General features: G+C 46.1%; 1 protein-coding gene across 1 annotated transcript in view; it reads left to right on the top strand.

The window, feature by feature from the left end:
- Positions 1–3505: 3505 nt before the first annotated feature.
- LOC134021287 (excitatory amino acid transporter 2-like) overlaps positions 3506–12193 on the top strand; it is a 33655-nt gene continuing 24967 nt past the window's right edge. Inside the window, exon 1 of the mRNA XM_062461954.1 lies at positions 3506–3740. The gene's annotated coding sequence lies outside the window, so the exon portion shown is untranslated. The remainder of the gene's footprint in view (positions 3741–12193) is intronic.

Below are 12193 nucleotides of genomic sequence, written 5' to 3'. Positions count from 1 at the left end.
GATAAGTGACGTAAGATAATGCCACAATGCCAGAACCTCAATATCTTCTATTCTGACAGCCTCTCTGTTTTGCGTCCAACTGAGATGTTGTTTCTGCTGACGGTTCTGTCCAACCTTTTCAGATGAGGAGAGACTCATCTTTCAGATGAGGATATACTGTTCCCACACGGTCTTGGAACATCTCTCAAAGCTGTTTTGCCCCCTTCCTCATCCTGTTGACTGGAAATGGACAAGAGCTTCATTTAGGTCTGACATTCCCAGAGGAAAGAGCTTATCCACCTCAGCCGAGACCTGACTTGCTTCTCAGGACCCAGTTAGCTCACAGGCCATCCTCAATAGACCGGTGGCCAACACTCACCCAGAATCTGCCTAGCTGGGAACCAGGGAAATCCCCAGGGAAAAGCACCTGCCAACGCTGGGAAAGAGCATCTAGGAAAGCTGTATTCAGGGTTTGGTGGAGAGGGGCGAGGGCAGGGCACTTGACAGAAGACATGCATTTACACCGTCCACTTCCAGCCGTGTTTCCCACTCTCTTGTTCCCAGAAGCATCACGGATGTGGAGTTGTGTTGCGTGACCGTTGGTGTGGAGGAGAGCCATTCGCCTTCACTCACCCTGCCGGCCGCCACCGCGGACTTCCAAACTCCAGCTCTATCATTGGTCGATCCTGGGAGAGGGAGACAACCACACAAAGAGATCCCGCCCCCCGTCTAACGCCCTCCTCTCTCTTTCTTTCTTTTTCTCTATCTCTCTCGTCTCTGTCTCTTTCTCCATTTCTCTCTCGCTACACCCTCTCCTTCTCTTGTCCCCTCTGCCCCCCCCCGTCTCTCTCTCTCTACCTTTTCTCTCTCTCTCTCTCTCTCTCTCTCTCTCTCTCTCTCTCTCTCTCTCTCTCTCTCTCTACCATGTCATCACGTCAACAGCAGTATGGAGGGGCTGGCTTCGGATGTCCTCAGGCTTCAGCTGTGTCCATGGAGACCACATTTACGTCAACCTTCCAGGTGTTTATGTGTTTACCCCCTGATCCTCACCTCCACCCCTGCCCCCACCCGTCACCTCTCCTCTCTCAGATCCAAACCGCGTCCCCCCACCCCGCCCCCCCGCCACCCCCAGGCCCCCGAACCGTCCAACCTTCTCCACCTCTCGCATACCGATGAGAGGCTTTGGGCAACCCATGAGAGCTCAAAGATTATTCGTTTTTTTCTCTTCCGGCACATAAACACATGCATGCACATCTGCCAGAACACAAGCATGCTTATATGCACATACATGCAGACGTGCACACACATACATGCAAACACACATACTGTATACAGTCCCTAAAGAATTACACGCACAACAATTTTCCATATGAAAGACTGTGGGTTGTGTCACATCCCTCATCCTAGTGCAGGCCTGTGAGTGAGGGCACACAGGCTGAGGTGACAACGTGATGTATTACAGTTGCGTTTATTTGACTGCCACAGCAGGAAAAAATCATGTAATGAACTCTGGTGGTTGCTGAGAGAGCGAGAGAGAGAGAGATAGGGGGAGAGAGAGACAGAGAGAGAGAAATAGAGAGAGAGAGCGAGCGAGTGAGGGGAAACACAAAAGAGAGGGGGTGTTTTGGGTGAGAAGCCTGGCTACCCTTACTAAAAAGACACTGATGGTTAAAGATATCACAGCAACAACTGCAAACAACTTCCTTTGTCACCCGGTGCTGGGCTTATCGTGTCATTGTTCCTACAGTAATCCCCTTCCCCCCCGGAGACACAATGCCACATATACCATTCGGTTCAGGGCCCCTCCCTCCCCGCCCCTCCGGATCTCGCCCTGGGACCCGCAAGCTTTATTACTCTGTAACGTAGCAGTGACAGACACCCAGGCCTGCTTATTGCTCCTCGGGGGCCAGCCGCTCTGGCCCAGGAATATGAGGCCCATTCTTAATGTTTATTTCATGACCAGGTCAGGCACACCTAGAATGTAGGAGTGTTCACCACTAATATACACACATGGATATACATTCACATACACACAAACCAACACATACAGACATATACACATGTACTATACGCTCACACAACCCCCACACACAGAAACCCCCACACCGACACACAACCCCCCACACACACATAAAAAACATAATCATACATATATATATATATAAAAAAAAAAAAACAGCCAATCAAATCAGCACAGAACTGTGCCCCACCATCCCCCATAAAGCATCAAGACATGTCGCCCTCGTGATGCATGAAAGATGACAGATCCACAGCTGTGATCAGCTCAGCTGTAGCATGGCCACCCTGCTGGAAGGACGGCTTCCATACCCTGTGGGGGAGAGCATGGAATGTGTACGACTGTCGATACCTGCACGCCATGCAGGACTGGCAACGGTGTAACATGACGCAGGTCTGGAGGCTGAGGAGAGAAGAGGAGGTGAAGATAGAAGGAGAGGAGATGGAAGGACAGGAGATGGAAGGAGAGGAGAAGGAGAGTCCATTTCCATCCATCCGATGTCACAGTGAAAGACTCGGGGCTTGGAGAACATTCTGCATAGGTGCATGCTGGGACTGGTTAACAGGAGGCCACAAAGCAAATAAGGGCTACTCAAATCACCTGAACTTGCATACTCCATACGAGTTTTGCTTGTGAAGAACACATGGAGTGGAATAATATTATGGCGCAGGTAAAATGGGGCAGATGGGACAGAAATAGAACAAGAAACAAATAGCTTAGTATAAAATTAGCAGCCCAGGTAACAGAGATGCATCACTCCATGACAAAACACCCACAGCCACAGCACGGCAGAATGATTGGATTTTCCAGTCTGTTCTACAAGATGGCTTCAATGTTACACATGTACTCTACACTGTGTTCCCATGCATTACCTAAGCACTGCAATGATTAACTTGTTTTAACATGTAACAAGCACTTAACCATTGCAATTTTGGTTATTCGGTATGGTCATCTATGTTCTGGATAACACGTGGATACTATTCTAACACTCAACTTCCCAAACCCACACAACACAACCACAGCGATCATTTCCACGATAGACAAAACATGAATAATCCCACAAGTTCTTGCGCAACAACAGCACGAGATGAACGGCACATTAACGACTACTTTCGCCAACCGTTACAACTCGAACTAGATTACCCTGGCAATGAAAACAATTGTAAAACAAGATATTTTCCATTTTCAATCACTTGTTGTTTTGGTATGGGACATATGCGTGTGTTTTATAGCAAGCAGGGATTTGCCCTCATGCAAGCCCCATGGCCACATTTCAGTAGACCTCACCTTTAAAATACAGAAACACAATTAAAAACAGATCGAACGTGTTCAGGCCTGAGAGAAGCCATGCATACTGTAGACATATTCGTTTGTGGCTACGGTGTTACCAAATTAACGGCTTCGGAGGGCTTTGGATTCTTGTCAACCAACGGGAATCGTCATTCCTAAGAACGAGAGACAAAAGGGGGCTCAGGAGGGGAGGGGGAGTTGAAACTGCGAGGGTGCGAGGAAGCGGACTGAGGTGCAGCTCATTCAGTGGGATTGTTGCGAGTGAGCTCCACGGATTACTGTGACAGAAATCCGTCTGTTTGGTTTCTGGGCTACCCTCTCGCTCTCGCTCTGGAAGCTAGAAGGCTCGGCTCTTCAGTGGTTGAACATCTTTGAAGCAGATGCGACAGACTCCGCCAAGGCAGTAGAGAGACAGAAACTTATTCCCCCAGTGACTCCGTGGTTGTAAACAAAGGTGAGAAGCGCGTTTTGTTATTCCCTCACAGGACACATTGCCAGTGGTTAAGGAGATAAATATGATTGACGTTATAATAATATCCAGTACCTATAGTCTAATATTAAGAATACTTAATTATGTAATTATTATTCATAGAAGTCCAAATGATATGGTTAATTACGCCAGTAAATCGCTGTAATTATGAACATTGCGTAGTTGTATCTACTGCTCTTGTTAATACCACTATTTTTTTTATTGGTTTGATACACCTTAATGATTTGCAATTAGGCTATCATGTGGTTTAGTCGCTTATTTGGCTTTTGTGGTAAACTTCAGTTTATATTTTGGTTGTCCTACAATATCCTATCATATGGTAGGCTACTTATTTTATAGTGTAGTTCACTTCACCTTGCCAGTACAGGGTTGCAAAGTGTTAGAGTGTGCGCATCTAAAGAACAGCTCGTTGCACGTTACGCGTTAAACAGGTGCAAATGAAGAAGCTGAAAATTGACCCTCATCTGAAAAGAAAAAAAGAAAATGAAAAGATGCACGGATAACGTTTTAGAGCTTTTGTGGATATGATAACTGTTTTATGTTTATGGCATATCGTATTTGAGCAATTTATTTGATTTTCTGATGTGGCTCATTTTTGTAATGCAAGACGACTTCGGATCGCTTATTGAGTATCATGGCAAATCCCGTTAAACAATCCTCCCAAACGGCTCCACGGAAACTGTGGATGACAACAATTACGGCTGCCTGCGCAAGGTCCATGCTTCGTGGAGCTCTAACTGCGCTTTCTATAGGAGAAAAGGTTAAAGTTGATCAATACTTGGTTTCTTGATTTAAAATGTAGGCCTCCCGTTATTGTTACATAAGATAATTAATAATCAATCAGAATCACGCAAGGAGGATATGTTTGCTTTGTCTTCAAAATGTTGCTAAATATATTACGTGTCGCTGTTTAGTCAGCTGCTTACCAGATAGAAATCGTTGGGAATTTTCACAGCAACTGGTAACTGAGTAGTCTACATCGATTTAAGCGTTCTTCTTATCTTGTGGGAGAAAGAAATTCCCCTCGGACCTGATGTCCGAGGGGAATTTATAAAGACACCAGGTGTCTTTAGAAGGATCGGGGAAATTCCATAATTGTTGAATTTGGAAAGTTAGGCTTGTTTGGATCAGACTTTAGACTTGTTTGGATCATAATTTTATATTATTAGATTTTGTTCAGAGCAGTCATTGAGGAAGGTTTAAACCTGAAACATTTAAAATTGGCATTTTAAAGTGAAACAGAATGCTTTGTATGGAATGGGAAGTTAACGCTGAACATTCACCACCCATTATGTGAACCAATCGCTTCTTAGCCCTCCCTGTACTCCCCCCCCCCCCACACACACACACACACACAGACACATGCACACACGCACATGCATAAACAAATTCACACTGACATGGACAAACATGCATAGACACACACACACACACACACACACACACACACACACACACACACACACACACACACACACACACACACACACACACAGACACAAATACACAAGCACACACACCATCACCATGGAAACATGCTCTATTGGCACTCTCACTTGATTGCATTCACATTACTCTTCGACTGTCACTCGACAACAACCCGAGGACATGTTTGAAGAAGCACATCAAACCCAGCTTGAGTGATGGTCAAATCCCGCTAAATGGGAAGGTCCCTTGGGCCCTCTAGGAATGTGTGATAGATGTATTTATGAGACATTATTGAAGGATATCTGGTGCTTCGAGTTTAGTGTGCAGGAAAGGGACACTAGCTGGCTGCAGCGTGTCCCTAGGGTGGGATAGGATGCAGTAAGGGTCTCCGTGTGTAATTGTTGAGAGAATATGTGCATGGAAGTGACCATGAAGCTAATGTGTTTTGCCCTGTGCCCACAGGCCTCTCCCCTAGACCACTGTAGTTTGCACTGCCTTACATGAATGAATACACTGCAGACATTCTGGAAGGGGGGGTTGGATGGGGCGTCAAGAGCGTCTGCTAAATGACTAATCAGACTGTAGATGAACAACTTCTATATTTTCCTAGAAGTCTATTCTTTGGTTAATCTGAAGAAAGGATTTGGATTATTACATTTACACATTTACATTTACATTTAGTCATTTAGCAGACGCTCTTATCCAGAGCGACTTACAGTAAGTACAGGGACATTCCCCCGAGGCAAGTAGGGTGAAGTGCCTTGCCCAAGGACACAACGTCATGTGGCACGGACGGGAATCGAACCAGCGACCTTCTGGTTACTAGCCCGATTCTCTAACCGCTCAGCCACCTGACTCCACCTTACATTTCACATTACATTTCATTAAATGTTACATTACATTACATTTATTCATTTAGCAGACGCTTTTATCCAAAGCGACTTCCAAGAGAGAGCTTTACAAAGTGCATAGGTCACTGATCATAACAACAAGATAGCCACAAAAACATTGCGAGTAGCCAAAACATGAAGCACACATTGTGAACAACCAAAGTAAGTGCCAAAGGGAAGAACCATAAGAGCATGTAGTTAAACAAGTTACAATTAAACAACATGAACCGCTATAAGTGCAAGTGTACCTGTGGAAAAAACAAGCAACAATAATAAAAACAATATATCACAGCGAGTACAACATTTTTAAATCAGTTACCACTAACCACAAGAGCAACAAGTCTCTAAACAAGAGTCATTGTGATCCTTGAGGAAACTAACATCGGGTCAAGCGAACCATTCCTAAGTACCGTTGTACTCCCGATTATAAACCTGAACCAGTGCAAGATTATATAATTAAAATTGTGTGTGGATGTGTGGATTATGACAGGATTATAGTTATGAGTTGCTGCAGGAAAGACATTACAAAGAAAAGACTGGTAACATCAGCCTTGTTGATCCTATCATGTCAGACCCTTACATGTACATTACATGCTTTTACTAAATACGCTCAAAAAAACTACAATTGCCAACAGCTATAGACATGTAAAACATAAAATTCATAAATTAAACACAGAATGGATTTAAGCCAACATGCATCCCCCCCCCACACACACACATGCATATCAAAACACACATGGTCCTGTTAGGCCCTGGAGCATAGCTCATTTGAAGCTGGAACTGGAGCGAGCCAAAACCATATTTATCTGAATCTATTATTTTAAACATCTGTGAATGTATGTTAGTTTAATTAGGCTACATGTCAGTCAGGGCAAGGGCTATGTATGCTTTCAAATGTGTGTATGTATGTGTGTGTGTTTAAAAGGGTGGTTTCAGGGTCCAACACACACATGTAGGGGGAGGGGGATTACTGTAAATGTACTCTGCTTACTGTATTGCTCTGAAGCACCGTCTGGAATTAGATTTTTTGCCATTCTCAGGCCTTATAATCTACCCCTGTGTCTCCTGTTTTCTCCATGAAAAGGCTAACTCCCAACAACATCCAATTGCTTGGATGACAGTAGAATAGACTGAACTCAACGGGAGTAGATACTGGAATAGTACCTGGTAAATTAGGAGAGACTGGGAAAGTCCGATGGTAACATAGATCACCAGAAGACCCACACTAGACAGCGTAGCAAACCTCATAGCAGTCCTACGGTCTCTGTATCTTCTGCTAGCAAACATGACATGTGTTTAGTACCAGAGACTGGCCATAGAGGAGACATGGGAATGAGCAGAGTTCTATATCACACATTGTAGCCGAAGCTTTCCTGCTGGAAGGTAATTCCACACTAAAGAACTGGACGGAATGGAGAAGCTCTGAGAGAGTGAAGGCATTTCTGGTAAAAGACAACCTAACTGTTCCCTCTGAGAAATGAGAGAGAGATGAAGAGAGAGAAAGGAAGAGAGAGATGGAGAAAGAAAGAGAGAGGGAGAGAGAAAGAGATGCAGAGAGAGAAGCAGAGAGAAAGAGATGGAGAGATAGAGAAAGAGAGCGAGCGAGAGATAAAAGAACGAGAGAGAACGGGGCAAGGGAGAAGGGTTAAACAGCCAGTGATCTATCACGTATTTTTGTGCGGGGAGTGGAGAGCAGTGGCACAGGGACGGTGGGAGGGCGAGGACGAGCGAGGGAGAGGTGGATGAGGAAGGACGGGATAGGGTAGAACCTCGACAGTAAGGGCACTGTTCCCTGCTGGGTGTTGCTCTCCCGGTTCTGGGCTCTGCCCACAAGGAGGGCGGGGGGGGGGGGGGGGGGCAGTGCCAGGCTGACAGCATCCTGGTTTAGCATCTGTTACCTGTCAGACCTCTCATTGCAGTCTCAATAGAGAAGAGGAGGAAATATAGAGGGAGGAGATGGAGAGAGAGATAGAGGATGGGGACAGAGAGAGAGAGAGAGAGAGAGAGAGAGAGAGAGAGAGAGAGAGAGAGAGAGAGAGAGAGAGAGAGAGAGAGAGAGAGAGGGGGGGACAGAGAGAAATAGATAAAGAGAAATAGAAAGAAAGGTACTGGGTATCCACGTCATAACCCCCAGAAGGTTAGTGGCCGTGGGTGGGGGATGGTGATAGCGGAATGGGTTGAAAGAGAGACGAAAAACAAGGAAGAAAGGGACAGTAAAATTGGATGTAAGAGAGAGAGAGGAAGAGAGAAAGAGAGGAGAGAAAAAGCAAGGGTACTGGGATACTGTAGGGAAAGTGAACTGGAGAACTCTGTGGGTTTGTGTGTGTGTGTGTGTGTGTCCTTTCATACAACTCCACTGTGGGCTCGCTGGCATTCTGTAGCATCTAGCGCTTGAGTAATCCTCCTGGGAACATACTGGCACTGCCAAAGTGCCATCCAGATCCTTTTCTCTGTGCTCACCTCCCTCTTCCTCATCTATCCCTCAGTCCTTCCCTCTCCTCTCCCCTTTCCCCCAGACCCAGAGATCTCTACTACCCTCTTTAACGCTCTTGCCTCATCTTTTCTCCCCTCTCTTCTTCCCTAATCGGTTGTTCTTCCCCTCCTCTGCTTTATGAGACTGGTCCTGGATGGTGTGAGGGAAGGATGCTCTCTTGGCTGCTGTCTCCCAGTGTATGGAAGCAACTCTACCAGACCCCCACGAACGCAGAGGCCCGAGTCCTTTTCCCATGGGCAGCACAAACAAAGCCCCCCCCCCAGCTCCCTCCCTTCCCTTCTGTGTGACTGCACCCAAACAGAAATCGCAGGCATTCACCACCAGCCCCCCGTCCTTCCACACACGGACGCCCTCCGATCTCCGCTGGCCATCATGTGAGAGCTTTCCTGCTCGTTTGAAGATACCTGGAATCAGCAATCAATGCCGTCAGTTGGAATATTGTCACAAAGCAGAGAGAGAGAGAGAGAGAGAGAGAGAGAGAGAGAGAGAGAGAGAGAGAGAGAGAGAGAGAGAGAGAAGAGAGAGAGAGAGAGAGAGAGAGAAGAGAGAGAGAGAGAGAGAGAGAGAGAGAGAGAGAGAGAGAGAGAGAGAGAGAGAGAGAGAGAGAGAGAGAGAGAGAAGAGAAGAGAGAGAGAGAGAGAGAGAGCAGACAGAGAAAAAAAGAGGGAAAAATCTGGTTTGCGTCCCATGTGTGGGTTACCGTCTGTTTGCTGTTCTGTCACGTTTCTTCTTAGTGGTTTGAAGATATGGTGATATAATAACCCCCCTGAGGTTCGCCTTCATGTCTGCCTGCTTAACGGGGAACTTATGGAGAATGAACCACAATATAGCTAACTATCCTTTAAAAATAGCCTGATAGCCCTATCATACAACTAAGCTGTTATGGTGGTTTATCTCTTTAAATTAGCCATAGGAGCAAAGTACAGAACGCAGAGAAAGGAAGGAACACATACATATCTCTGTTCTGCTTTGTTTCTCTCCTTGAACACCCAAAGAAACTCTTGAAAAACAAGTTCCCAACCTTGATTAAATCTACCGGGTTAAATAAAGGTTAGATACTTGTTACCTTTACTTGACTTTTCAACAAGACTTTTGAGGTTGGGTCCTCTGGTCCAGAGCAGATTGTGAAGCCAGACAACTCAGGTACCGTGTGCGTGCTAGCTGACCGGGTTAGCTGATGCCTGGGTGTGAACAAGCAGTTTGTTGGAATTTACATCTGAAAGAGTTGGCTATCTTTACAGCCTGCTCAAAAGTCATGGCCACGGTGGCCTTAGCAAAAGTTTAGCAGAACAAAAATTTGCACCAAATGTTTGACTCAGTTCAGCAATCCCCCTACTTTACAGACATGTTGTATTTAATCACCAGGCTTCAGTGGCCAATAGTTCTTTGCTTTGTCAATACTAAAGTGTGTTGTCCTGGAATTGTATTATGCAACTTACATATCCATTCCTCTCAACGATGGAGGTTCAGTATTAATATTTACATGTTGGGTGGGGGTTAGGGACGGGTTACAATCAGCATTCACAGAGTGTAGGTGCCCCTCTCTCTCATTCTTTCTCTCTCTCCCGCACTGTCTTCCTCTCTCTCTCTCTCTCTCTCTCTCTCTCTCTCTCTCTCTCTCTCTCTCTCTCTCTCTCTCTCTCTCTCTCTCTCTCTCTCTCTCTCACTCTCTTTCTCAACTACAAACCACCCACGATCCCTTGGCACCCACTCTGGCGGAATTCAGGTCAGCGGGGGGAGTCACGAAAGGGCCCTCGGAGGGGATGATGAAGAGGAGGGGGAGGACAGGGAGGGAAGGAGAGGGAGGAGGTGCATTGGGTTAGGTTCTGTTTGTTCCCTTTCTTGGCGTCAGAGTCCATGCACCAAGAACAATCTCCCATTGTGGGAGAAACAAAAGAATCATAATTAAAGGGCCTTAAGTAATCATTAAAAACAAATGGAAGACCTCATCCGAACAACTGTCCCAATATGCGGCATGTCAGATTTAGAGTGTCCATCAGTATTGGGGAAGGACTTTGTTTTCGGAAATACTCACACCACCAAACGTCTCTCCAATATAAACACACTTCTACACACTTGAACTCGCTTTATCACCAAATGTCCAAGATTAGCACTAGGAAATATGTGTCCTAGTTCCACTGGCAAGCTCAGCATAAGGTGCTGACACATATTTCCATGTTGGGATAACATCGGACAATTATTTGAATGCAGTTTGTCTGTACACTAATTATAATTACTACTATTGATATTGCCATGGGTCTTGTCTTCAGAGATGGACTGTTCTGACATGACACTTTGTTGGAAGGAACAGAGTGGGCTAAATATGACACTCATAACCAGGCAAATTATGAAGCCCTTTGTCAATGACAGGAATTTGTAGTGAGAACGATCAGTCTCTCTCCGTAGTCAGCACACACTACTACTCTTCCAGTCCTTATTTTTAGTTCCCCAAATCCTCAATTTAGTGCCGCAAGGGGGCTCGGAGGCAGGTTTGTGTGCTGTTTTGTTCAGCTCAGGGAGATCGGCCGGCATTAATGTCCCTCTTGAGTGTGTAAATAGGCCGGACTGTGGGAGCGCCGAGCAGAGCTGCCACTGGTCCGCTTAATCGCAGAATGCTCCATCACTTTCAGACACTCCGGGAGCCAAAAGGGGACATGCATGAGAACTTCAGCACCCCAAAACAATGGCCGCACTTTGAAAGGTAACCTCAGCACCCCTGTGTTCAGCTCCCTCTCCTTCCGGGGTATCCCTCTCCCTACTCACGGCTGTCTCCCCCCCAGGATCCCAACGGCCCCCACCCACAACACAGTGCCCCTAATCCCCCCTCCCTCCCGAGGCCTCACCCCCTTGCTCTCCGTCCCTCAGCCTATCCCGAGCCTAGCTGATGGACCATACAGTCTGGTTTTCTTTCCCCCGCTGCTTGTCAGGGGAACACACAACAATCCCCTTCATTGCCTGTTTATCAGCCCCTTTTCAGAACCAAAAGAGGAGAAAGAGAGAGAGAAGAAAGCGAGAGAGCAAGAGAGAGAGAGAGAGAGAGAGAAGAGAGAGAGAGAGAGAGAGAGAGAGAGAGAGAGAAAAAGAAAAAGAAAAAAAGAAGACAAAAAAACGAGGAAACAATTAAAAACCCCTCTGAACCCTTTGCTAGCGTTTTTCCCAGCCCTGGGGCCTGTGAACTAACTTGAAGGCCTCTAAAGTGGCCCATTATTCCAGCAGGGTTGGCGTGTTCCAAGGGCGGCCAGCCTCAATGGCCAGCCTTCACAGAGGGGGTTTTGTTTGGGCCTTCTTGGCTCACCACACCACTCACTGGTTAATTAGGAGCTGCTTTCATTTATCTATCTATCCATCCATCTGAGTATCTCTCCATCTGTCATACAGTAGCCCTAACTACTACTTCTCACAACTCACCTTGTTTCAACATTCACCAGACATGTTTAAAGATTTGCAGGTACATTACCAGAGGTGCAGTAGGACACTTTTAGAATGCACTTTGAGAGTTCGCCCTGTTCAGTGTTGAGGGGTGATCTTGCAGTTTGAACAGCACTCAAGTTGGTTTGAGTGTCCAGTCTAAAGTTTGGATCCTCAACCAAATGCACGTGACGTGA

This window comes from Osmerus eperlanus, chromosome 5, assembly GCF_963692335.1.
Source record: "Osmerus eperlanus chromosome 5, fOsmEpe2.1, whole genome shotgun sequence".
NCBI classification, from domain to species: domain Eukaryota; kingdom Metazoa; phylum Chordata; class Actinopteri; order Osmeriformes; family Osmeridae; genus Osmerus; species Osmerus eperlanus.
This window is presented reverse-complemented; position numbering and strand designations above follow the sequence as displayed.